Source organism: Octopus bimaculoides, chromosome 5, assembly GCF_001194135.2.
Source record: "Octopus bimaculoides isolate UCB-OBI-ISO-001 chromosome 5, ASM119413v2, whole genome shotgun sequence".
NCBI classification, from domain to species: domain Eukaryota; kingdom Metazoa; phylum Mollusca; class Cephalopoda; order Octopoda; family Octopodidae; genus Octopus; species Octopus bimaculoides.
In genome coordinates, this window is record NC_068985.1 from 18,968,195 (window position 1) to 18,996,066 (window position 27,872).

At 33.9% G+C, this 27,872-nt stretch overlaps 1 protein-coding gene across 3 annotated transcripts in view; it reads left to right on the forward strand.

Annotated features, from left to right (window-relative positions):
• Positions 1-2,929: 2,929 nt before the first annotated feature.
• The window catches only part of LOC106874504 (cytoplasmic protein NCK1), an 89,955-nt gene continuing 65,012 nt past the window's right edge, over positions 2,930-27,872 (forward strand). The window contains exon 1 of one of the 3 annotated variants that reach the window (XM_014922252.2): positions 2,930-3,650. The gene's annotated coding sequence lies outside the window, so the exon portion shown is untranslated. Of the gene's footprint in view, positions 3,651-12,877; positions 13,022-27,872 lie in introns of those variants that run through there. The other 2 variants (XM_014922249.2, XM_014922250.2) reach the window with 2 other exon arrangements.

A 27,872-nucleotide genomic window follows, 5' to 3' on the forward strand; every position in this document is an offset into this window, starting at 1 on the left:
TATATATATATATATATATGCTAGCATGGAAAGCGGACGTTAAACAACGATGATGATGATGATGATGTGTGTACTTGTGTGTCTGTGTGTTTGTCCCTCCACCATCGCTTGACAACCGATGCTGGTGTGTTTACGTCCCCATAACTTAGCATTTCAGCAAAAAGACACCGATAGAATAAGTACTAGGCTTACAAAAAATAAGTCCTGGGGTCGATTTTCTTGACTAAAGGTGGTGCTCCAGCATGGCTGCAGTCAAATGACTGAAACAAGTAAAGAGAGTAATGAGAGTATGCTGTGGAAAAGATGGAGAAAACGAAAAAGTCAATGATGGCCATCAATACTATGAAATTTTTCATTATATACTGTTCTCCTCTCATGGTATTGAGTAAATTTTTTTTGGTCTTAGTGATCTGAGTTATCTTTAGTCTTATTTTGTGTAGGGAGATTCATTATGTCAATATTAACACAAGCACTGGTTTGATTCCACTTCTTTATTATTAGTCAACTGGCTAAATATCCAACTAACTAATCAATTGTTTGTCCAAGACCTTGTTGTGCGCATGTGTGTGTGCTTGCATATGTATGTATGCATGTATGTATTCTTTTGTGTGTGTATTCCTGTGTCTGTGTATGTTTGCTTGTGTATTTGTGTATGTATGCAGGTGTGTGTGTGTACTTCTGCTTCTATGTGTGCTTGTGTGTGTCTGTACATGTAAGTTTGTGTGTGTGTGTATGTGCGCCTGTTGTGTATGCATGCCTACATATGTCTGTGTGCCTGTGCATGTGTATGCATGCCTACATATGCATGTGTGTATGTGCTTATATGTGGTGTGTGTATGTATGGTGTGTATGTGCATGTATGTGTCTGTGTATGTTTATGCCTGTCTGTACTACCTATTTACCTACTTATCTACCTACCTACCTGCCTCCCTACCTACTTTCCTACCTACCTGTTTATTTGCCTATCTCCCCACCTATCTACCTACCTACCTACATAATTAACTAAGTAACTAACAATCTATATAATTAACCTAACCACCAAAAATCTTACATACTTACCTACCTATTTACCTACTTGATTGCCTACTTATGAATGTACCTATGTATGTACGCTGTGTGGGTGGTATCCATGGCAATGAGGTGCATTGGATAACTCAGAGTTTATCAAGAATCTAGTGATGTTAATTTCTTGTGACACACACAAATATAACAGAACAAATGGAAAAAGCATGAAAAAATATTCAGTAGACAAACCAGACCCAATGTTTTAAATATTGGTTTCTAATTTTGGACTAATGTTTTAAATATTGATATATATTTCATTGAATATGAATTTACATGATGTAAGCAAATGCTTTAAAAATTATTTAGAAAATTGAATTTATTTTTCATCATTTGAAATTATCTCATTTCTTAATATCAACAAGAAGTATTTATTTCTTAATGTCACTTGAATATCCTGGTGACTGGCAGTCTAATAATAATAACCTGGTGGCTGGCAGTCTAAGTTGACCAGGCAAGGAATTATCTTGTGATGAATTGACCAATGAGGAACTGACCAGATGTCCTGTTAATATGCCAGTGATCCCATTGATTGGCTGTCAAGTAGAAAGAATTAAGTTTTTCAATACATCTCACTTATTTTTGTAAAGCAAAGCCTCTTCTTAGAAAATGCTGATATTTTATGTTTCCTGTTGCTAGTTAGCATTTCAGTTCTTTTCAGGCTGGACTGCAGACTTTTGGAGCTCATGACCGTTCTTCTATGGTTAGAGCTTTATTTATTTAAAAAAAGTTTTTGTGTGGTCTTTGTCTAAAAGGAGAAGCTGTGCTCATTCCCTTTGCAGGGCCTCCAAGATTGGAGAAATCCACACAGCATTTTTCATGAATAACTGCAAGTTGAAAGCTATAGGAAATACAAGTTTACAGCTGTAGGAAATACAAAAGATAACACGAGGCCTTCTCTAGAATGGAAAATACCAAGTAGTGTTATTTTGTACTGAGGACATTTCTTGAAGCATTTGTGATTCCAAACTAAACCTATTATCTATTCACTCTACCAAAACTTTCAACTACTTTAATATTTTATCCATTAGTGTAAGACCTCTGTAACTGCTCTTTAGTTGCCTTTGTAACAATTTGAGACAACATTGTTATACCAGTCAAGTAACTAACACAGTCCCTACATAATCTTTTTGTTTTTAACATGAATTTACAGCTTCCTCTATATTTATCTCATTGATTATCTTAATAAGCAAGAGGAAGTAACCCTCAATAGCTGTCCTATTATTTTTACTGTCATTCATATCACACATTCGAAACTCATTTTATAATAACTTTTTCGTGATTCTTTCTTTTTATTATGAACAAGAACATGTGCAACAGTATGTACTGGAGCACATTTCTTCCCAGTGCAAACTGGGTTTATAAAATCTTTGCGCCTTGCAATCAGGATTATTTTCTTGCTTCTCATTCTCAAAATAAACTTCCAATTCTATCTCAGCTTCTTTCTTGACTGAATAAACCTAACGTATTGCTCCCCGTTTAGGTTTCTCATCACATCAGAAATCACAGAACAATCTATAAATCTGATACAGAAAGATAAGTTGAATTTTTTCATTAGTAATGTTTGATTTCCAAATGTTTGATGTAATACATATTTAATTAAAAGCTTGCTCAGTGTTGGATAAGTAAAGCCAAATAATACTTAAATATATTCATCGTAAACGTTAATTTATTAACTTCAAAATTTTGTACTTAATCAGATTTTTAGTTCTCTAAGAGTACAATTTCAATAACCAATATCGGAGAAAACGTGTTCCGAATTAAAATTCATCGAGATCAATTCAGCCTTACATCCTCTCTGGGTTGATAAAATAAAGAACTGGTATCGATTCCTTTTAGGTACCCGAGGTGTGAATGGAATTATAATAGAACATTTCTTGGAGAATACTTCTCTAAAACCTAGAAAACTAGAGTTATCTGTTCATGGCGTAGTACTAACTTGGCGAACTCACATCGGGAAAAGTAGTTCTACAAAATATTACCGACAACTCTCAGGTATATTAGCAATTACTTTGACCAGCAGTTTACAAGTGGTGAAATTATTTTATCAATGGAAAGACTTGTTACTTCTGGAATTAAATTAAAGACGCAGTTCGAATGTTTTCCGATTCCAGAAACACATTAGTCATAAAAGCTGACATCATGGCGGAAGAAACTGCTTGAAACACTCCAAATCTACCGCATCTTGTTTTAAAATTGAAGTTGTCATTTCCTTGACTTCTAATATATTCTCCCGGATTAACTTATATATGCTATTTATCACAATATCTGCAATGAAAGGCTGACTTTATATGTCGGAAAATTTTACTGAAATTCATGTCAGTCGGTGCCCTAAAAGCACAAGATTAGCTGGAAGCTTGTTATCACAAGCGAGTTTTTAAATTTCCCTATCTCCATATGGCAAATTGGTTAAATTGAAACTTAAAGATTACTGTATTTGTTACATGTATCCTACTGTTGGACAGAACTCACGAGAAAGTGGTTGAGTTATCTTCAATGAATGCCTACTTCAACAAAATATGTAGTCTCTCTGTGGCGAAGGATTTGGAGTTCAAAATCTCGACCTTGGATTTCAGCTCTTTGTTGAGGCAAGTTTTAACATTTTTCTATTCACAATATAAATTTAATTCAAATACATTAAACTTGTTCTTCTTTAATCATAACTATTCATTCTCATGCGTGCATGAATACATTTCTTTCCTTCTAACACTAACCTTACGTTCACCAAGTGGTCTGTGGCGACTGCTTTGAAACGAATATCTTCCCTACCACTAAGCTTTATGTGTCCCCGAATACTGTAATCTGGACCCCTTTTCAATGTCGAGACTTTATTTTCCCAAACTGACATTACTCCTTTCCTCTTCCTATCATTGTCATTTATAGAAATGTTCGTACATACTTTTTCTACTTAAAATTTATTTATTCGTAACTGACTAATGTTTAAAGCATGCATGAAAAAGCTATTAAAAACACTATTCAGAATGAAACATTACACACACGCATATATATATATATATATATATATACACACACACTATTATTATACTAATGCTATTATTACATTTTTACATGGCGTCAAAAGTTGAATAAATCAAATAATGATTTTCGTATGAGGAACGTGAAAAACCTCTTTCTGTGGACTTCCCAAACTGGGATTCGATTGCTAATTATGTCTTATGAGAATATAAATTCACCCGGAAAAAGTTTTTCCCTTCTATTTATTTCAGTTGTTGTTAGTGGTGTTGTCAATATTTGTTTGTTTGTTTGTAGTGTCTAATTTCCATTGTACCTACCAATATCACTTTCGGTATCATCCTTGTCACCTTAATTTATATCTTCTTTGATATTCGATATCTTTATTTCAATCTCCAGATTCAGTGATTTACTTTTAAATAAAGTAGTACACACGTGTATGCGGCATCATACACACATACTTACATTTTATACACATACACACATTGACAGATGTAGGTAGATGTATGGTGTGTGTATATTACGTTTACTTGTGAATATCTGTCACCCTGCTATTTTCGGGTAGTCTTATTTCCACTGTTGTGTGACATGTACCCCTCGCCTTACTTTTGTAATCTCCTTAAAAACCAAGACGATCAGACCTCATTGTAGATTAGATAAGCAACTTTTATTGTTCTTCTAATATAATTTGTTGTCAAAAGTTCATATATTTTGTGTACACGTACATTATTATCTCTAGGTAACTAGTATGACTTTTTTCTTATCTCCTACTATGTGTAGTGAGTGTGTTGTCGATTAGTTACTCCTGTTGTGAAAATGGAACAAAGATTATTTCAAAGATTCCACTATTCTTCAAAATGTCATCACAACTTCAATCGTTTACTCGTCTTCAGTTAGTGTGATCAACACATTTCACTTGCATGTAGTTTGGAATTTGGCAAATAATTTATTGATATTTAGTAACAAAGGCCTAAGAGTTGTTGCATTTGTTCACTTACTCCCCTCCGCTCCCTATTGGTTTCCTAAATTTCTAGTGTTTTGTCCCCCCTTTTAAATTCCTGCTGATAAATGTTAATGTCATTCTCATGAATGTAAAGTTTTTCTTTTTCTTTTTATTGTTTTTTTTCTCTCTCACTACCATTTCCTCTAGCAATAACATTTTAGCTTTTGCTTATCTCTATCTAAATGTGAACTCAGCACATCTTGTAGTTGTAATACTACCGAGAGTAAGAACTGTCGTTTTCTAGGGTGGGGCTTCACGATCGGAAGACTAGAATTAAAAACAGGTTTTTTTTTTTTTCGGTTAGTGTGTTGGCAATCAATTCTGTAGAATGTTTAAAAGACAATATTTGAAAACTAAAGTCTTGATACTAGTGTGAATTTTTAGAAATTAATAATGAATATAATCGTTGTAAAGCGACTGAGTGGAGACATGGGTATTTTGTGGTGGACACTTGATGGAATATTAGCGATTATTAGGCGACAAGAATGGTGACGAGGAAAACTACACCCCCTTATTTTGTTGTCACTCGTTCACGACTATGTCTATTGTAGACATTTAGTTACGATTCTACCATTAAAAATATTACGTTGTTGTAATTTTATTGAAAAAGCATGAGGAATAATTTCATGACTATCCACTTTCTAGAACATGGGACCGAAAAGTGTAATAGTCTCTGGTGCGGAAGTTTAAAAAAAAATGTGATACACCATTTCAAGAGAACGTAGAAGGGTGTCTTTGGATTTCGGTAGTATCGGAGTTACTTCATTCTTTTCTATCAATTAAAATTCGTTTAAGAAAAAGGCTTTATTATTCAGAAATAAGTTTAGTATCTAAGGACATCTTATTTAACAGTCCTACTCTCTCTTCAGCCGGTTGCGATAAGAAGTAGAAGACACTGAAGTTCTCACGACTACAATAATATTTGTTCAACACCATCAACCATCTTCATAAAAAACTATCATTTTTCTCTGATTGTTTTTTTAATTATAAATCCAGCGCACATTTATGAAGATATATTTACTTTAGAATATCTTCTAGAGTTTCAATTATATAAAAATAAAGGCAACTTCATAGCTTTCTAGTTAAAGATCCTTTAACAAATTTTAAAAAAAAATGTTTCGAAGGGTGCTATTCCCTCTTGTAGCTCAACTCAGGGAAGTTAATTCTTGTTCTGATTATCTCTCATTAATATAAATATTTCAAATCGGGTGGGTGTAGGGTAAAAACCACTAGATTTACAGGAAGCTAATGGAGGTTTTGAAGAAATGCAAGAGTAGCTTATGATCCTGAAATGCAAGAGTAGCTTATGATCCTGAAATGCAAGGATCGAATAGTTAGATTTGCTTTTGTTACGAGTGTTGTCATTTCTTTTAATGAATAATAATAATAACGCGGATGACAATAATGGGCTCAAATTTAGGCACAAGGCCAGTAGTTTTGAGGGGAGTGGGTTAGTCGATGCCATTGATTCCAGTACTTGACCGGTAGGTTATCGACCTCGAAAGAATGAAAGGTAAAATGATCTAGGTGTAATTTGAACTGAGAATGTGACAAGCCGGAAGAAACACCTTTAGGTTTCCAGTTTCTTAATCATTATTCTATCAACAAAGTTTCTACAAATCATTTGATTTAGGGAAGAATCTTTTGGTCCTTAATTTTTAAAGGTGTACAGAATGTTGGTCTAAGTTGTGGATCTTGAGTAAGCTCTTTAGAGACGTTTTCTTCGAGTAAAACCATTTTACGTTTCGCAGTTTCTGTAACCACACAGTTAAAAAGACAATATATTTTATATTTCTTAAAAATAGAAATATAATTTTGTAAGTAGGCCTGTCGTTGATAAATGAGGACTGTCAGCTTAAAACTTTAACTAGTGAAGCTTTTTTCATAGTTCGATATCATACTAGAATATAAAGATAACGTCTTCAAATGTTTAAAAAAAAAATACACATCAGATGCGCAAGAAAAAAGACATTCAATTTTATCGTAATGAAGTAGTGTCCGTGCACTATTTAATAGAGATGAAAATGGAATTCAACAAGTTTTACTGATTAAACAAATCAAAGGCTTGCTTTTGTGTGATTTGGACTGGTATGAATGTATTAATATTCATACAGCAATGTTCATTTAATACTCATTCCAAAAGGATTAAATGAAGGATTGTAGATTTTGTTTGATGACGATCAATGTAGAAGTGATATTAGTTCAGACGCAAACAAGCGTATTTAATGAAATATTTTGTTTGAGATCTAGGTTCAGAAGAGAGAACAGCACCAGTAAGAGAAGGAGCCAAAAGAAAGACATTGGTAAGCCAAGTCGATGTGATTGTTGGCAAAAAATTTTATTTATCAGATTCCTTTCTTCTGGAATTTATTCGAAATGTTGCTGACTGTGGCTTTAGTATTTTTTTTTTTATAGGAGGATGAATTAAAATCTTTATATTAAGTAAGCAACTGTTAAGGTACAAAGTAATTTTTTTCTTGAGGCAACATGACTTTATTGAGGAATGGCATAGCTAAGAAATCTTATTAAAGCTGATTAATCAGCATCTGTAGCATGACAACTGAAAGTTACAAGAAGTAAGGGTACTATATAAGTTTGTTTGCCCCCATTAATTTGAGTAATGGTTATGTGGTTCTTGTTGTTTTTGAAAGGAAGTTGTTAGGAAACTGCATAAAGTGATATGGAAAGGATACTGAAGATCTGACTAGGTAGATATGGTGATAAGGTGAAATAATTATAGATGATAGGAGGAAGATAATTGCTGGAGAGGAGGTGAAGAGTGGAAGTTATGAAAGTTAATGTAGTGGAGATTGAAGTGGGAACCATAACAACATATGAGGAAGCTGTTATGTCAGATGACCAGTTTAACACTCGCCTCTCTGTCTGTCTCTCTATTTACACACACACACACACACTAACAGGCACTCTTTCTCTCTTGGGTGAAACTCAGAGTAGTAAGAGATTAACTTGACCAAAATTAAAATATAATCTTTGATACGAAGTACTTTTTCTTCTGACAGTCAGCACTAAGCATATATATATATATATATATATGTCTCTTAAAAGATAGAGCTCAAAATCAATGCATTGAAGATACTTTATTGCAGCAACAATTATAATAGCAGAAACAACCACAATAAGCCAAACCTATGCACATTACAATAGAGTATCCAGGGTTAGGGTTATAATTGTCTCTGCAATAAAGTATCTTCAATGCATCGATTTTGAGCTCTATCTTTTAAGAGACATATATATATATATATATATACACAAAAACTCACCTGTGGGGTTTTGCTAAGACTGTTAACAGATACTATATATTTTGTAAAATTTTGTTTTATAAAAGTATATATTTAATATATATATATATAGATATATATATATATATATATATATATATATAAGAACAAAGAAGTGACACCAGAAAAAATAAGGGTTATGTAATGAACTTCATTAGCTTATATATATATAGTAGTTGATGGTAGAATTGTTAGTGTTGCAGTATTTGTTTCAGCTCATTACATTCTGTTTAAATCTCAGTAAGGCCAATTTTGTCTTTTGTCCTTCCAAGCTCAATAAAAAAAGTATTGGTACCAGTCATGCCAGTCAAGTACTGGCAGTGATTTAATAGAAAATATATCTGGAGCTAGAGTCTCTCAGACAGTTCAATGTTGGTCTGCCTTCAGTGACACTAATGCCAAACTGTATTGGCTCTTTACCTTCTCTTTGACAACATCATAGGCATGGAACAGGAATACATACTGGTCTTCTATATGATCTTGCTCAGTCTTGCTACCCTGGAAAGATATTCTACTGCTCTGTGAACACAGTATGGATATGGAGTTCACTTTGTTACCACATGGTCTTGAGTAATATCTCACTGCATGACATTTTGGGCAAGTGTGTTCTACTGTAGTCTCAGGCCGACTAATACCTTGTAGTGATTTTGATTGACAGAAGCTGTTTGGAAGCTTGTTGCATGTGTGTGTATGCATGTATTTCATAATTTAATGTCCATCTTTCATACTGACATCAGTTAGATGGTTTGACAGGATTCGATAAGTTGGAAGACTGCTTCAGGGCTTGAAGTCTACTTTGGTATGTTTCTATAACAGGATGCTCTTTCTAATGCCAACCACATTACAGTGTACTGGGAGAAAGACAAAGAAGAAGAGTGGCATTGTTGTAGAAAAGGAGATGGCTTTATGTCAAGCATTAAGAGGCAAGAATATGATAGAGGGACAAGCACCGGTGTTATATAGAGGAAATATTTTGTTACTCTGTATTATATAAGGGTAGGTGAAAGTACTGGAAAGATCTATGTATATGCATCTGTGTGTAGGTTTATATTCTGTGTCCAGGTTTATATTCTGTGTCCTTGCATGAAAAGTGTTGAGTAAAAGGTGCTGATGTTTGTTGACACTCACTGCTAAGAAATTGTCTAATAGCTCAGTAACTTCAAAGGCAAGAGGATTTTAAAAAAGTAAATTCATGACTTGAAATACAGGTAAGGATTAGTGACAGAAAGGGCATCTAGCTTTAAAATACTACTTCAGTATGCATTCATCCAACTTCAGCTGGCATGGAAAAATGGCATGAAAGAAACAAATCACACATACAGACACACATACACATTTCCACTTATTTTTTATATCTCTAGTCACTGAAGTTCTTATACTTGCATATTTTTGTTCTTATATGGTTATAAAATTTGTCTGAATTCAGTTTCCTTCTTCAATTCACATTTGATATCTATTAAATATTTATCCTAGTCCTATCTGATAAGTGTCTCTGTCTCTTTCCGTGTCATTTTCGATTGTATAGGAGGTACAACATTGTTTTTAATATTACTTTATATAGTCCTGCTTATGTATATCCGAAGAGGAAATTCCTTTCATGAATAGCTTCTTTTTCTCTTAAAATTTAGTTATTGCATGCTTACTGACATCATTAAGAGCCACTTAACAATTTCTGCCACCAATGTAATCCACACATTGTCAAACGGAAAAGACATGAACTCTGTCAGCTGAGTAATAATAATAATAATACAAGAAAAAAAAAATATATACAAGCAGAGTGGACTCTTTAACCCTGTTGCTGACATATCCAGTGTTCAAGATAGGTTGGTCATTCAGTCTTAAAATCGCAATGAAAGACACTGAGACCAGTCCTACTTCTATCAGCAGGGCTAAAGTGGATATGATATGAATATGGCACTTGGAGCACTGATCATAGTATTTTATATCTAAACGAGCATTTCTCTTTTTATAACAATAGTTGTGTGACAATATTTTCATTTAACGGTGGTTGTTTTAGATTTGAAATAGTAAGAGGTAATTTCAATTTTAATGAAATAAAGTTAGCAAGCTATTCACTCATGTGTTCAAAGACTGTTTTCCTTTTATACTTTAGCCCTTTAGCATTTAAACTAGCCATATTTGGCCTAAATATGTTACCTGTTTTATGTTCTAACTGACCTGATCCAGCCTCTCACATCTACCCTACAATGACATTCTGAAAATGAACAGTCACATCATCGAAATTTTGAAGCCACAATATGATGTATGATTAACTATAAAAAATGTGAATAAGTAAACATCACATTTGACAGAGCAGCCTGAATGCTGAAGCGTTATATGTTAGGAATGATATCCAACTATAGAAGCCATGTAAAGCAGACATTGGAGCTTGGACACAGTCCTCTGACCTGCTGGATCCTGTCAAACTGTTCAACCCATGTCAATATGGAATATGTATGTTAAATGATGATAACCCCAGTAGAGTTATTTCAATGTGAGCTTTTAAAATATATTCATCATCATTTAATGTCCATCTTTCATGCTGGCATGGGTTGGGCAGTTTGACAGGAGCTGGTAAGCCAGTTCCACTGTCTGTTTTGGCATGATCTTTATGGCTGGATGCCCTTCCTAACACCAACCACTTTACAGAGTGGGCTGGGTGCTTTTTATGTAGCACCAGCATTGGAGAGGTCTGCTTTGGCACGATTTTTATGGCTGGATACCCTTCCTAACATCAGCCACTTTACAAAGTGCTTCTTATGTGGCACCAGCACCAATGAAGTCTTCCAAATACCAACCACTTTACAAAGTAAATATATCATAATCACTGTGAATGTTTACTTCTTCCTTTTTTTTTTAAATTGAAATGCTTTTTATTTATAATTTCTGCAGTTTGTAGGTTAGTTTCATTTCTGAAGAAATTTAAACAATATACATACATCTTTATAATGATTTGAGACCATCAACATTTGCACATTATTTTATTGCAGACTTTGTAATTTTATTCTTTAGTCATTCCCTCTGTTAGCGAGTTCTTATAGAGTTCTTTCAGAAATTACCATTACCATATTATAAGCTTGCTTTAGCTTACTTCCACTTAGTTATTACTAATCCAGTTTGTTCATTTGGTTCTCACTATCTTTTTTTGCCACACATTCATATCATTATCATTTCCTTGCAATTGTTATCTTCCATCTCAACTTATTTTCTGAGATTCATGGTAAATTGAGCTTATCATTTTCTTCTTTCCAGATGTTTCAGTGACTAACAGGTTAGACAACTGACTATTGATCCAAAGGTCATAATTTCAATCCCTTCAACAAGCTTGTCAGTGTAGCCTCAAATTAGATATGGTGTTTCAGTGAATGTAGTATAAAATATAACTATTAGTTTTATAGTCTTATAGATGGTGGATATTGAGCAAAGCATTTCTCTAATACTGAATTATAATTCCAGCTACAATGCAAAATCTAAGAATAGTAAATAATTTATCATCAAATGTAGGAAACTTACTGTATTTGATGGAATGAAGGACTCATAGACATATTAGCTGTCCCCCAATTTCAGTAGCACATATTCATAAAAACACTTTTTGTGCATTCAGGATATAGGAGCCTGAGTTATAATTTTTTTTTAAGTGTATGAAATTGAGTAAATTTATTCAGAAAACAACTAATTTAAGCATAACCTGTTGCAACTGTTCATTTTCAAAGAATCTGTTCTCACTGTGGGTCTGAAATTCAATATTTTTCCAGAATGGAATAGTTATCTTGGTTATTGCAGCATATTTTCTAATCCCTGGACTTTTTTTTTTTTTCGTGTGGTTAGTCCACATTACTCCTATTAGAATCCATTTTTGCCAGCAAGAAATGAATTTATTTGGTAGTATAGAAACAAAGAAGTAGCTCAAAATACCTTTCGAAGCACTTGGATCTACTGTTTGGTTGTTGGAAGTGTTCGCAGGAAGTCATCAAGATTCATGGGAAAGTGGTGTGGAAAACATACTCAGTGAGGTAGATTTTTGTATGCCACTTTGTTCAATTTGTGCAGAGTCATATGTAAAACATGTGCTTGGGTGTTGTCATGGAGAAGATTTGGTCCTTTTTGAGTGATCAACACCACATGTGAACATTGCTGTTCTTCATACATTTTGTCAGTTTCCCAGTCATACTGCCCTGTTGTGATGCTTTTGCCAGGATTCCAGAAAAAGTAGTGGATGATTGCACTTGCCAATCACCAAACAGTGACCAAAACCTTCTTTTGACACAGCTTCAGCTTGGGAAGTGTTTTGGCACTTCATCTTGGTCCAACCACTGTGTAGATTACAGTCGACCATTGTACAGAATTCATTTTTTTTTTTTTTTATCATAGTTTGCATTGGAATCAAGAAATCATTTGTTCTAGCTGCACAAAATAAGTAGACTTCATAATGGCAATTTTCTTTTTAATTTAAAAACAAATTTTGTTCAGATTGTGTGGCTTGCATTTGTTGAACTTTTTTTTTTTTCGCAATATTGTACAGATGTTGAATTGTCTGCAACCTCTTGAGATGTTTTACTTGATTCTGCTTCAATAAAGACACTGAGTTGGGCATCATTCATAGAAGACCATTTGCAGCCTTTCTCGTCTCCAAAGCTCTCATTGCCATTATGAACTTTTTGGAACCAATGTTGAGCTGTTCATTGTAAGTCTTAATAATTCTCTGACCAAATGATTCATTGGTACTGCAAGTAGATTCTGTTGCATTGCATTCCATTTAAATTCATACAATAAAATCACGTGTATCTGTTTTTTTTTTCCTCTCAATTGACAGCCTAAACAAGAAAAAATTATCTAGAACAATTATCGATAACAAAACAATTAGATAAATCAGACCCAAATCGGCACTTCAAAATTGTATGTTACAGAGAAAGAGTTAAACTCAAGTTTATTTAAAAATAAGACATCATACTTTAAATCAACAAAAACCACAATTATTTTTGTACTAACCTAATAGCTAAGGATGTAATGCAGGTGTTAATTATTAACGGTCAAGTTGTCTTTTATTACTAGCAAAACTCATACCTTTGAACTAATCAACATAAGTAAACTAACAAATAATTTGCTTCAAATAGTTATTTGTTGGGAACAGAAGTGTAATCAGTTTTGTAGATTTTGTTGTACTTATATTCTAAATTTTCTTTCACTTGATTTGACTTCCTTGCATAAATCTGCTCCTGTGCATTTAGTCACATTTATTTCTACTTTTTCAGTTTTAATACATTTACTCAATGTGATTTTGCATTCTGTTGCTATCTTTTTTTTTTTTAATCATTTCTACAAGTTCTTTGAAATAGCTGATTTGTATTGTTTCAATTTTTTTCAAAATATCTCATTTCTTTTAAAAAATAGTTTATGGAACAAAGAGATGAATACACTAGTACTTAAATTTAATCTTTCTTGGTATATCTTTATGGATTCTTTCTTTTATGCTTTTAATTGTTTGTCATTTGACTGCAGCCATACTGGAGCACTGTCTTTAGTTGAACAAATTGACCCTAAGACTTATTCTTTGTAAGCTTAATACTTATTCTATCAGTCTCTTTTGCTGAACTACTAAGTGACAGGGATGTAAACATTCCAACATTGGTTGTTAAGCGATGATGGGTGGGGACAAACATAGACACAGACATATATATATCTATACAACGGGCTTCTTTCAGTTGCTGTCTACCAAATTCACTCACAAGGCTTTGGTTGGCCTGAGGCTATAGTAGAAGACACTTGCCCAAGGTGCCATGCAGTGGGACTGAACCTGGAACCATGCGGTTGGTAAGCAAGCTACTTACCACACAGCCACTCCTATGAATTAAATCTTAAAAAATAAGTTTGTCAGAGATGATGGATTAACTAAGCCATGTGAAAGTGGCTTTGAGCTGTTGAACTATTTTTTAAGTGTAAAATATTCTACTTTTCAAAATGCATATCACCACAAAGGTGTTTAGCCCTTTAACATTTAAATTGTCCATATGTAGCCCAAATATTCTACCTGTTTTATGTTTAAACTGGCCAAATCCAGCCTCTCACACCTATCCTACAATGTCATTCTAAAAATAAACAATCACTTCATTGAAATCTTGAAGCTACAAGATAACGCACTATTAATTGAGAACAATGCTTATATATTCACATTCATCATCATCAAGCGGATGTTAAATGATGATGATGATGAATGTGAATATATAAGCATTATATTTGACAGAGTAATCTGAATGCTAATGGGTTAAATACTCTAAAACCAGATCAGTGTTGAAATGAATAGTGTCAGAGATAATCGACAAATATATTGATAATAAAAAAAAAAGCAAAGAGTTGTTTGAAACTAAAAAATAAAATGATTGAGGTTGGTGGTCAGTTTTTTGTTTTTTCATGCTTCATCACCTGGTTGCTATACATGAATATCAGGAAACCTGCTGAGTATGATACTCAACTAATACAATAATCAGTTATGCAATAGACTGGAAAGGCAAATGTAGTTAGCTGGAACTAGCAGTAAGCTGATGTTTGCAGGGAAAATATTGGCGAAGGGAGAGTTTCAAGGGCTTCAGGAGATAAAGAATTGAATAAAATGCATAGTGTGGACTTTGAAACTCAGTAGGAATGACGAAAAGAGGAGAGGTAGTGAGAGTAGACATAGCTTACTAGTTTGGAAGAGAAGCTCTTGAAATTATGATGAAAGCGATAGAAAGGAAACAGCTTATTGTGTGTTAGTTGTTATAAGATTATCAAACAACCAGAAAGCCTCATTTAGGTTATTGTTTAGAATGTTTATCTGTTGCAGCTGTATTGTAGCAGGTATGTGAGCAATTCTTAATAAATACTCAGCAGCTAATCAAAGCTGAAGCTTTTTTCTGTCCTGAAAAGTGGCGAAATAGTAATAATAATAATGGAACAGTGGACAAGGGAAGAGAGGGAGGGAGAGAGAGAAAGGATGGATGAAAAGGAGATAGTGAGATGAGATGTAGTTGGGAAGGTTGTAAGAATGTGGGGCAGATGTATTGAATGGAAGAGGAGAGGTAATTTGGTGACTCAGGAGGGTGGTCAATGTAAAATGCAGGTGGAGAGGACAGTATTAAGAATGAAAAATGGATAAGAGGTTAAGTGGTTCTGGGTAGTAAGATGGGTAAATAATGTCAGGGAAAGGCTGAAGTATGTAATTTTGCTTACATTAAATTACAACAGAATAGTGCAGTTAGAGAGATGATAGGTGGTGAGAATGTCTTGAGGAGGAAATTGGACAGGCAGAGGGCAGTTGTATGTGTCTGTATATACACACATTGTACTTCTAGAATTTCAGTTTCACTGAGGTGGGCAAGTCTTCTCAAGAACTGCATATTGTCAGTCATCTCAGTCTATTGTCATCTCTTCCATTTGGTTCATAGTCTAGAGATTAGTTTATGGAGAGCAAAATACCTTGGTTAAGCAATGGTAAGATAATCTTATTGAGGAAGAAACTTTGTGGTACAATAAAGGTCATGTTTGAAGGTAAGAAAAATGTCGAGTTTTTCGAGAGTCTTTGAGTTGGCGAACTGTGTCATTGATAACAAATCAGTTTAAGGAAGGGAGAAGAATTCCAGTCAAAGTGATTGGTAGTTTTTGTTACTAATGTTCAGGTCGAAAGCTGGGTAGCTGTTACAGTGTATGGTATTGTAAATGAAGGCAGTGGCCTTTAGAAAGGAAGTGAAGTATATTTAAAATTTATTCTGCATAAGCAATGCGATTGACCAGTATGATTGATTTGTTGAGAAACATGATAAGATTTAGAAGTTTAAAGTGGAAATAGACATTTGAATGAGTAGTAAGAAAATAAGTGTATTGTCTACAAATACTATTTTTCCTAATTCTGCTTAAAAAACTCTTCAGATAAACTTTGGAAAGTAAACATAATAATCAAATGTGTTCATTTTATATATTGAATGTAAACATGGATGTTGCATAGATACAATATACAGAAATAAAAGCAAATGCTCACTTTTTCTGGTTTTGTTTTGTTTATATTCTATCTATGTAATGTTTATGTTTTACGGTCAATATATAGAAATCTATTGTCTGAACAATCCTAGATTATTAATCAATAAATTCAAACAGTTTTCTTAGGAGCTAAAATTACAAACACACTGTTGTTAAATCCTTGAAAGGAAAGCAAATTATATTAGCTAAGTTAGTTGTAGATTTGATTTGGATTTTGAAAAGAATAAAAAAATATTCCCATTGTAAAATATCTCCCTCTTAAAATTATATGTATGTCTTTGAATGTGTAAACTTGTAAAATTTATGGTAGTATATGAACTTGTCTTTTTGTACTAAGTATGCATATATTTGTGGTTAAAAATCATATCATGGCTATCTCGTATGCTTGACTGGGTTCTTCATATTGGAAATTTCCTGTTTGCCTGATAAGCCAGATTTTAAGCTTCATAATCCTGTATTAGTTTCAACCATTTCAGCAGAAGTTCTACAATTTATTTCATTGACATATACTTATTTATCTTCATACTTCCACCAAATCAAATTATATTAGTGTATATTTGTAATTTTGTTGGAATCTAAGATGTTAAGTTTTGGAATTTCCTTATTTTTGGAATGAAGAGGTCATAATTGTTGTGTAGACCCAGGTCCACTCTGATTGAGCAGATTTATGATCAAAGGCGTTCTAGCTGTGACCAAATTTTTCCCTTATGCAGGTAACCCTAAACCACATTTTCCAACATGTCCTTTTCTAACCCTGTAATCTCTGATTTGAAGGATATTTGGCTGCTGTCTCTAGCTGCTCAAAAGTCCACATAGAAACTATATTGTTGGTTTGTTGTGTATTGTACTTGATGTTCCTATATAGCTATTTCTTCAGTATGTTTTGTTTCTTTTCCTTTGTAGAGTGTTTTCCGGATGCTTCTACAATTATTTTGTGGAATTGTATGTTGATGATTATGTTGTTGTTCTGTGAACTGATTTGGCTCTGATTCTTTTAACTTTTTTTAAGTACTTTCTGGTTGTTTTCTACAAAGGTGTTACCTTCAAACATTTTTTCACGCTTGGTGTCAAGTTTTTTTTCTTTGTGTCAGATTTATAATTGTTTGACCAGCATTCTCTCTTTAAACATTGTTTCTGTTTTCTTTGCTGGATTATTGTTTTCAGATTTAAATTCTTCAGTGCTTTTCTCTTTTTAAGATGGCACGGAGTAGTCAGAGAGAATTTGGCTGCTGATTGACTGACTATATAGAGGCTCTGTAGGGCCTGGGGAAATGATTGAACTTACTAGCAGTTTCAATCACTGACTCCACAAGCCACAATGAGAGCTTCTGCATGGTTACTTGGCTTGCTAGAAGTAATAATCAAATCTTTTTCATGTTATAAATCTTGAAGAGGAAGGATATTGGAGAATGTAGCAGTAGATACCTTGTCTGTGAAAAGATAGGATGGTTACGAGCAGAAGATTTTTGATCATAAATCTACTTCATTAGAGTTTGCTTTGGTCAATACAGTAACCACTAATGCTGCTAACACTGCCAAACCTCAGAAATATTGACCAAATTATAACAGTTCTAAAGTCTGACACAAACCCACATGAAATAATATCATACATATCCACCAACCTTCCTTGTGCATCCTCAATCACCAGCTTACTGAATTCTTATTTCTCTTTCCAATCCACTGCATAAATTCAGTTTAGCACCATAGTGCTGACAATCCTCATGCAAAGAATTTATAGCAATGTCAGTTGCAACAAAATACTTAGCCTTGATTGAAAATCAAGTTACATTTTCTCATCACAGTTTCACAACTTTTCTGGTCATGCATCAATCATCTAGAAATGTTGGCTTGAAAAGAACAGAGTTAAAGTAGCACCTACCATCTACCATACCAGCTCCATCAGAGACCATCAAATACAACCATCCTCATATTAATAGCATAAATTTCTCATATACACACAACCAGTGGTGACTCCAGCACTTGGGCTGTTTGGGCTTAGCCTAAGTATAAATTTAGTAAAGTGAGTGTGTATTTATAAATTTAGTAAAGCAAGCTGATTTAATTTCTGCTAACACTGATTTCAAGTACGTAAATGCAGCTAATAACTCCTTTTATTGAGCCTGGTCGCAGTTCATTTATTTTCATTCAGCATCTGGTGGTCATCTTAGAGGTGCCCTGTGTCAAAAAGTATTGTTTGTAGCAGACATCCTCTTGACATTGTTCACACACGTCTGACTTGGGCTCAGAAGTTACAGCCCAAGTTGTTATCTATAATCGTAAAAATTAAAAGTAATTCAGATTCAATGTTTTCTTGAAACAATAAATTTCTATAGAGATTAGGATTTAAATTCCAATCTACGAAAAGTTTCCGTTCTCCAATATGCTTACAGGAACGAAAAATTATCCAGCAACTCGGGCTAATATGAATGAGGCTAGTAGGTGTAAATAAACTAACTGGCATCTCCTGTCAAGAGTGCAGGTGACAGTCAGATTGGTGATGTTTGTTGTGCATTCCGCTGTGGTTATTCTGTTATTCTGTGCTGTTATTCTGTGCGTCTGTGTGCAAAGATCAGTTCTGTTTTGCAGGGTTGCTTTATTTTAACCCTTAACTTAGAAATGGAGAAAGACGTAGTGCTAGATATAAAAAATATAAGCCATTTGGGGATAGAAATAAAGTGGAAAAATGTAAAATTCTTCAAGCAGGCATGTCTTATGTGAAATCTGTGATGAGCCTGAGTGATGCTGATGACCTGGAGTTGTCTCTGCCCATGACACAGAAATATTCTGAATTACATAAGATATTTACAGCACTCATAAACAACATAGCAAAATGAACCACAGACATATGTAATGCATTCTTAGCTTCTCTTTTTGCTTGGCACAAAGGAATAACAGTGTGCTAACTATATATTCACTCCATAATAAATTATGTCAGTCCTACCTGAGACCCTCCTTTCTTTGTAACTAATCATAGCCGATTATAAACACCACAGCACACATCAAAGGATGCTTGCAGGCCATCTGCACAATGTAACAAAAATATTAAAAATAACAAAAATTTAACATGCCACACTGCATTCCACACAATTAACTGCAAGGAGGAGTGTGCTATAAGTTTCTCAAACATGCATTTAATTGGTTTATGCATTAACTATAGATTGCACTTAGCGTTTGGTTGATTACCTATGTACTATAAATCTACTTGAACAATGTTTCACAAACACACATACTAATAAAGCTTTTGCCTCCAGTCATTTCTATCCACTTATACTCAAAATACTAAGCGCTAACTTCAAAAACACACAAAATCCTGATTGGGCAATTATCTCATTGGTTGTGAACACCAAGAACAATAACAACACACCTAGAATCTATAATTTCCTGAATGGAGTATAGTAAAGGCCTAACACACTCCATTTAACTGTACCTACCTACATTACTTATAAAACATACACACTGACTCCTGCTGCTGTCATCTGCACTGTTCTTCAGATTCCCCATTATTCCTCAGATACTGTTGCTTAACAACTCCCATCTTACATCAGCTACCCAAAACTTGGCTCTAAACAAATAAGCTAGAAGTAGCACCTATCAGATCCACTATCTCTCTTTTTTTTTTCTCTCCAGCAACATTGAAGAACATCCAGGTAACTACCACCACACTTAGTAACATAATCATATGTAGAAGAGTTGATGAAAATGCCTCTAGCTAGCCACTTTATCTACTAGAAATAGCAGCCAGATCTATTTGACTAAAGCTGACTTGCAGGTTAAACAACAGAACTGTAAAGAATTATCTGCAACATCCCTGTTACACATAGAGCTCAGTAAAAGTAGCCAATGAACAAACCTTCTAAAAGCACTCACTTTTCGACTTATAGGAAGAAACAACATTAATAATAAAGATAATATATCCATCATGGATTGCATAGTTCCCATCATCATCATTAGGTGATCCCAGTCAAGAGAGACCTTACTACTTCTTCCCAGAGCTCCTGATTCTTCATTAACAGACCAAGGTCTTGCATTTCATATTGTGAATCTCTGGTGGTGACATCTGGATATGAGAGCTTGTGATTTTTCCCACCAGCTGGCCAAGGCGTGCAAATGACATGTTGACAAAGGTAGCTTATTTGGTTCAAAGCAGTGCTCATCAAGTTGTACTCTGTTACCTCACTTGTTTCCAAACAAGGTAATATCTCACCATGGCCTGACATACTTTCCAGAGAAGACTGGACACAAACAACATTACTTGTATGAGGATAATGGTTGTTCACAACCATTATACAATGTCAAGACAAGGGTACACACATGCACACACACACCAAGCTTCTTTTTGTTTCTGTCTACCAACTCCCAATCATAAGGTTTCAGTGGGCCCTAGCCACGGTAGAAGAAACTTGTTCAAAGTGCCATGCAGTGGGACTGAACCTAAAACCCATATTATATTAGCTATGTTTGTGTTGAATATAAACACCATCGCATGGTCCTTGAGGGTCTTCAGTGGAGCTCATTCTGTTGCAAGCAGGTCTCTGGTTTGCAGAAAAATTCCTTTCTTCCCACCAGACAAACAACAATGATAACTGTGTAGCTTGCAGCATCTGTATCATGAGCAATCTTCTACAGTACAGATTTAGGTCTTTAGAGAAGAACCACTTGCCTCCTGCTAGTGTTTTGGCTCTTAACTCCTCACACTCTAAGGGAGCCAGGCCACATACAGGTCATGACTCTTAGACACCCCTCTGTTGTCACATTTTGTGCTGTCTGCTTTGTAACCCCCCTGGATGGTTTAGGTGCTCCAGAGCCAAGGTACCTTGGGTTTCTAAAATTAATTATTGCAACATTAGTTTTAAGACAATCCCTTTCACATCTGAGTTCAAAGCCAACAAAGGAGCAATATTATTAATTCATCCAAGCACTAATAATAGAAAAGGATTATAGTAATACCAAAACTATTAACACTATGTAGTTAGAAGCTTTTTGATTGATAATTTGTTTATTGAGTGTAGTTAATAACTGTATCTTAGGTTAATGTGACAAGTTACATATATGATTTTTGTTTTATGTTGTGATTCTATTTCCTACTAAAATTAATTATAAATTTTCTCATTTCAAATATTCTCCCTCAAAAATTTCTATATTCATTTAAAAGTATCAAACTTTGAAGAATATTCAGAAGAATAAGAGTATCAACCCTTTAGCATTCAGATTATCATGTTGAGTGCAATGCATATTTATTCACATTGTTTTCTATTAATCCTGCATTTTCTTGCAGCTTCAAAATTTTGATATGATTGTATATTTTTCAAATGACGTTGTACGGTAGATGTGAGAGGCAGGACCTCACTAGTTTGAACATAAAATAAATAGAACATTTGGGCTGGATATAGCTGGTTTAAATACTAAAAGGTTGAAGTATAATTTTACTGTTGATTGTAGTGACTTCTCTATCGTTAATAATTTTCTTTTTTCAATTTTCATCTCAAAAGTTGATTAAAAGCAAGATTCAGTTGATCTAATTAAGCAACCTGTTTTATATTGTAAAATTAATAATTATATCTAGCTTTTGTTTTTAAAATTATAGCATAGAATGTATTAAACAAAGCGAAACAAAAATTTATATAATTACTACCAAACTTAGCTGCTTTGTACAATACAATAAATTAAATTTTCTTATCTTCAAATTTTTTATGAACGTTTTCAATTAAAAAAATGTTTTACAAATTTAAAATTATGATTTATATTCAATGTTTTCAAAGAATTGGGTCATAGACATTTTAATAATCTTATATTAGATAGGTTCATATTTGGCTTTATATTTGAATGAAGAATTAAGTAAAATCCAGGCATGGCTGTGTGGTTAAGAAGCTTGTTTTACAACCACATAGTTTTGGGTTCAATCCCCTGCGTAGCACCTTACCCAAATGTACAATAGCTTTGGGTTGATCAATGCCTTATGAGTAAATTTGGTAAACAGAAACTGTACGAAAGTCCTATGTATGTATGTATGCATGTGTGCGTGTGTGTCTCTCCTCACTGCTTGACAACTGGTGTTGGTTTGCTTATGTCCCTGTAACTTAGTAGTTTGGAAAAGCCCAATAGAATAAGTACCAGACTAGGGTCATTTGTTGAACTAAACCCTTCAAGGGGAAGGGTGTCCCAACATGGCTACAATCCTATGATTGAAAGATGTAATAGATAAAAGATATGGCTATGGTGGAGAAACTTTTTTAGTTATGTCTTTTTTTTTTCCAAATTGCCAGCAAATTGAACAAGATTGTTGAGAATTTAAAATGTATTTTGATACCGATTGGTATTTATCTGGGTGATATTTTGAAAATGTAACTGAACTTTTAATGCCCTTATAAATTGCAAGAAATCATTTTCAACATTGGAGTCAAATTGATGTTGATTAACATACTTGCAGTGAATTGTTTTAGTTTGGAAGCAAATATGGAGATACAGTTAACATAGTTACATAGTTGTGGCACTAAATATAATCACTGTGCATCTGAAGTTGAATAAAAACACCACATAATATTTAAACAACTGTGAAATAATTTTTCTAATTGGTAGACATAAAATTATTTTGAAGAAATTCTTCAGTTGGTGTATAAACATTTTGTCATATATTTTCATTGGCTGCAATTCTTCTTTATAACAAAACAAAAAAAAAAAACTTAATGCCTGATTTATAATCACAGTTGTATTTGAATTATTAATAAGTAATTCAGTGTTTATGTCTTCCATTAATTAAAAAAAAAACTTGAAGATTTCTTTTTTTTTTTTTGAGAGATAAGGGAGTTTACAACTGCAATAAATATTTTTGCTGTAAAGAATACTTATTAATGATAGAATAAAAATTCACAACAAAAGCAGTGAAAATAAGAGTAAGTTTAATATTTTCAGATGTGTGTGTGTACCATAAAATTCTGATAAGCACAGGTAACTCATTCATGAAAATGCTATGTAATATAATGATAAAGGATAGTGAAAATATGTTTATTATTCAACAGTCTATTAAAAATGCAATGCTATGCATTACTGTGGTGTACACAAGAGAGAGAGAGGGAGAAATTATTTCCTTGAAAAATACTTAACTAAGCAATGGCAGCAAATTGGTAAACTTGTTATAATGTTGGAGAAATTACCTTCCAGTATTTGTTTTGGCTGTCTCTGCTCTGAGTACAAACTCACTACAGCCAAAATTTTCCTTTCATCTTTTGGGATTGATGAAATAAAGAACCAGCTCTGAGCAGTGCATTAGCAGAATTGGTAGAGCATCAACTGAGATGCTTTATGATATTTCTTCCAGCTCTTCATATTCTTAAGTTCTTGGGTGGCCAACTTAATCTATCACTTGGTTTAACTCCATCACCTGGTACCTTGGAAGCCTTGAGCAGTATTCACCATTCTGAAAGCATTTAGGTCAGGTCTCCTGTTTGAGGATAACTTATTTACTTCCTTCTACTAATTTCTGAAGTTCAAGAATGTCATGGGTGCTGCCCTTTCCCTCTCTTGACAGCATGGTATCTCCTCTACTGAAAAAAAAAAAAAGCACAGGATCAATTGGGCTTCTTTTTTTCTTAAACCCATATTATCTTACCTTCTTAATCCACTGTCCATATTCTCTCTTATACTGACTGTGTATCTTGAGTGTATGCTTTGGCACCTCATCACCACTGTTTCTATCTACTTTCCAGCTACTCGCACCCACCCTTGTATAATGTGAGTTAGCAATGTATCTTCTCTATAAGACACCTGTGCTTGTCTCTCTATCATACTTTAGTTTTTCAACATTGGGCATAAAGCCACCTTCCTCTCTCTCAAATATACTCCCACTTAGTTGAAGGGACTTTTTCTTTTCTTGTCTTGCAAGTTACCAGGCAACATCACTAGTGCTGGTGCCATGAAGGCAAAAAAGCCCCCCCCCCTCAAAATAAAAAATCCACCCAGTACACACTGCAAAATGGTTGGCATTAAGAAAGGTATGCAACCATAGAAACCAAACCAATGCTGATATTGGATCTTGAAGCAGTTCTGTGACTCCTCTGATACTCTCAAACTGTCCAACACATGCCAGCATGGAAAATGAATGTTAAATGATGATGATCAAGACTTTTTCACTTGTTTTTATTTTATCCATAGTAATTGAGGTTATATTATGTATGGTATTTTAGTGTCTATTGCTGTGCTGAGTGAGGTTAACTGCTTCACTTTATATTGCGACAGTTATATAAAGGCAAAAAGTTAGGATTCAAATGGCAGTTAACAGCCATACAATAGCTGCTGCTGCCAAACTGTGGTATTTTTGAGGGTTTTCTTTCCATTTATAAATTTTGTAATTTTTTTCTTTCTCATTTTATAATTTTAGGAATTTGGTGTCAATTTATAAACCATGCTATTTGAAGCTGTTTTTATTGAGAGTTTTATTGTATGTATACACACTGTGTGTGTGCATGTGTGCACATACATAATATAATACAGTGTCTTTTACTTATTTCAGTCATTGGACTGTTGCCATGCTGGGGCACCATTCTGAAAGATTTTGGTCCTCTTTTTTAAATCTGGTACTTATTCTATTGGTCTCTTTTTGCTAAATTACAGGGATGTAAACATCCCAGCACTGGTTGTCAAATGTTAGTGGACACACACACACACACACACACACACACACACACACATGAAAGGCTTCCTTACAGTTTCCATCTTCTTTGGAGGTAAAGTGGACAAAGCTATTCTGTTGAGGCAGAAACCCATGTTATGGTTGCCCTATTCTCTGAAACAAAACTCAGATCTTCGTTTTCTGCTATCATGTTAATTCATTAAGAATTATTAATTTCTTGAAATCATGTCCCTTCGTCATTCAAAGCCATAAACAGTCCTCACTAGGTTTTTCTTTAACCTCTTCTGTTCAAAGAAATTTTTTTTAAAATTAAGAATTTGACAAGTATATCATTATTTAATTTCTTACAAATGTTAGAAATTTAACTTCATAAAGCAACCATTTCTTGTTGAAAGATACATTTTTTTGTGTATATATGTGTATATTTGTGGGTGTAGCAGTGTCTCTGAAATTTGGTAAATTGAAATTATGTAGATCATCATCATTCATCATTTAACACCCATTGTCCATGATGACATGGGTTTGATGGTTTGACCAGAGCTGGTAAGCTGAGGGACTGCACCAGATTCCAGTCTGATTTGGCATGGTATCTACGGCTGTATGCCCTTCCTAACACCAACTACTCCGAGTGTGTAATGGGTGCTTTTACATGCCACAGGCACAGGTGCCAGTTGCATGACACCAGTATCTGCCATTGACTACAATTTCACTCGGCTTGATGGATCTTCCTTCTCAAGCACAACATATTGCCAAAGGTCTCAGTTGTTTGTCATTGTCTCCGTGAGGCCCAGTGCTTAAAAGGTGCTTTTTATGTGCCACTGGCATAGTTGCTATTTCCATGACACCAGCCTCAGCCATCATACATAAATGTACTTGTGTATATTGATAGGGGTAAACCTTGTGCATTTAGTTGTAACTGAATTATCTCCTCTTATGTACACCTTACATATTTTTTTTCTTAACAAGGTTTATAGATAAGTACATGACAAAGAGTAAACATAGACAAAGGACAAAACAGTAAAAATAATACAAAACCTTAATTACCTTTATTTGGTCATTCATTCAGTCACAGTTGTCTTTTTACTTTATTGAAGCTGGTTTTACCATCTTTTTATGAAGGTGCTTTGCCTTAGAATCTGCAAGAAACAGAAAAGTTGGATTCTCATGTTTGTATATTTAAATATTTAGTTGTTTGTGTACTTGTAAACACGGCACTGAAAGACTGACTATACTGGCATAATAATGATCATCATTTTACTGTCCACTTTTCCATGGTCATGGGTTGGATGGAATTTGCTGAGGCAGACATTCTATTGCTGGATGCGCTTCCTGGTGCCAACCCTCACCTGTTTCCAAGTAAGGTAATATTTGTTCATGGCCAGATATATTTTCACAGAAGACTGAAAATGCTGGTTTACAATCCTTGTGCAGTGTCAACACAAAGAGACATCAACATGTGTGTGTGTGTGTGTGTGTATCCTTGCGCGCGCACACATACACACATGCACGCAACAAACTTCTTTTAGTTTCTGTCTACTTAATCCACTCACATGTCTTTGGTTGGCCTGGTGCTATAGCAGAAGACACAGTGGAAAGCAAAGTTAACTTCACAGCCATGCCTGTGCTCAGCATATCCCAAAGTGCAATAGAATATGTTTACTTATATATTAATGTAACTTGAATAAATAATAAACTTCAAAAATATAGGCATTTAACTTTGACAATTTTAATGAATTATTATATTATGATGCTGCTCCAGCAGAATGGTTAAAACCAATAAAGAAATATTGACATGAAACTAAGGTTCTTGTGTGAATAATAAGTCCCTTCTTTTTTTATGAACCTCTCTATGTACAGTGTAATTCCAAGAAAAGTGCATGAGTTAAACAACAAAAGGAAAAACTACATAATTAAAATGCTAAACATTTTTTATTCTTGCAGCTCAAATTACTAGATGTTGAAGTTTTTCAATTTTTAAGTAGCTGTTTTCTATATACATATGGAAGCTCACTTAACCAGAATGGTTAAGTGCTACAAAATGAGTGTGAAAATCCATTATTCATTGCTTATGAATAGATGCTAAGCAGCAGGTAGTTTTAGAGAGTAGTTATAATTATTTAGTGCATGAATGTTTGTAAAAATATGCACATTATTACTATTAAAATATGGCATTATCAATAGTTAATCTACTGGAATAAATATAGGTAAACAAAGTAGTTTGTTAATCAGGTAGTTTTTATTATTTCACTTACACCAACATATCTATCTTATTTACTGCTCTTTTGCTAAATCAATATTCTATACTGTTCCTATTCAGAACAATGAGCACTTGTTATTCTTTCTCTTTCTTTCTTTTCTTTTTTTTTTTTTGAATATTTTGGTAACTTTGATATATTTACTGTGTTGAAATATAATTAATATATATAGCCCTCCCATGAAAGGAAATTTTGAGAATATATTTAAAGTTCTCAACAGCAAACTGAATGCATAATATCAAATTTGTCATTTCTCGATGTTGTTCACTTTCTTTGTCATCATGATTACTAGAAGGATAAAGCTTTTATAGCCATAATTTTCAAAACTGAAGGGAACGGTTATAATGAACCATCGCCTTCATCAATTTTATTATTTCTCTCTTCTCAATCATCACCAATATTGTTTATGTAGAACCATCTACCAGAAACTAGCTGCTGTGTGTTACCCTGGTGCTTTATTGTCACTAAGGGCTTCTTTGTATGCACTGTTGTTTGTAATGAATATCTACAAATTTGCCTGCTTTTGGGCTTCATGCATCGTTTAGATTGAAAGTTTACTCTCAGATTACTCAATTGCAGAGTGTATTGACTAGGGTTCTCTCTGCCCCACACTCTGATTACTCTGGTATACCGTAAAGTTCTAT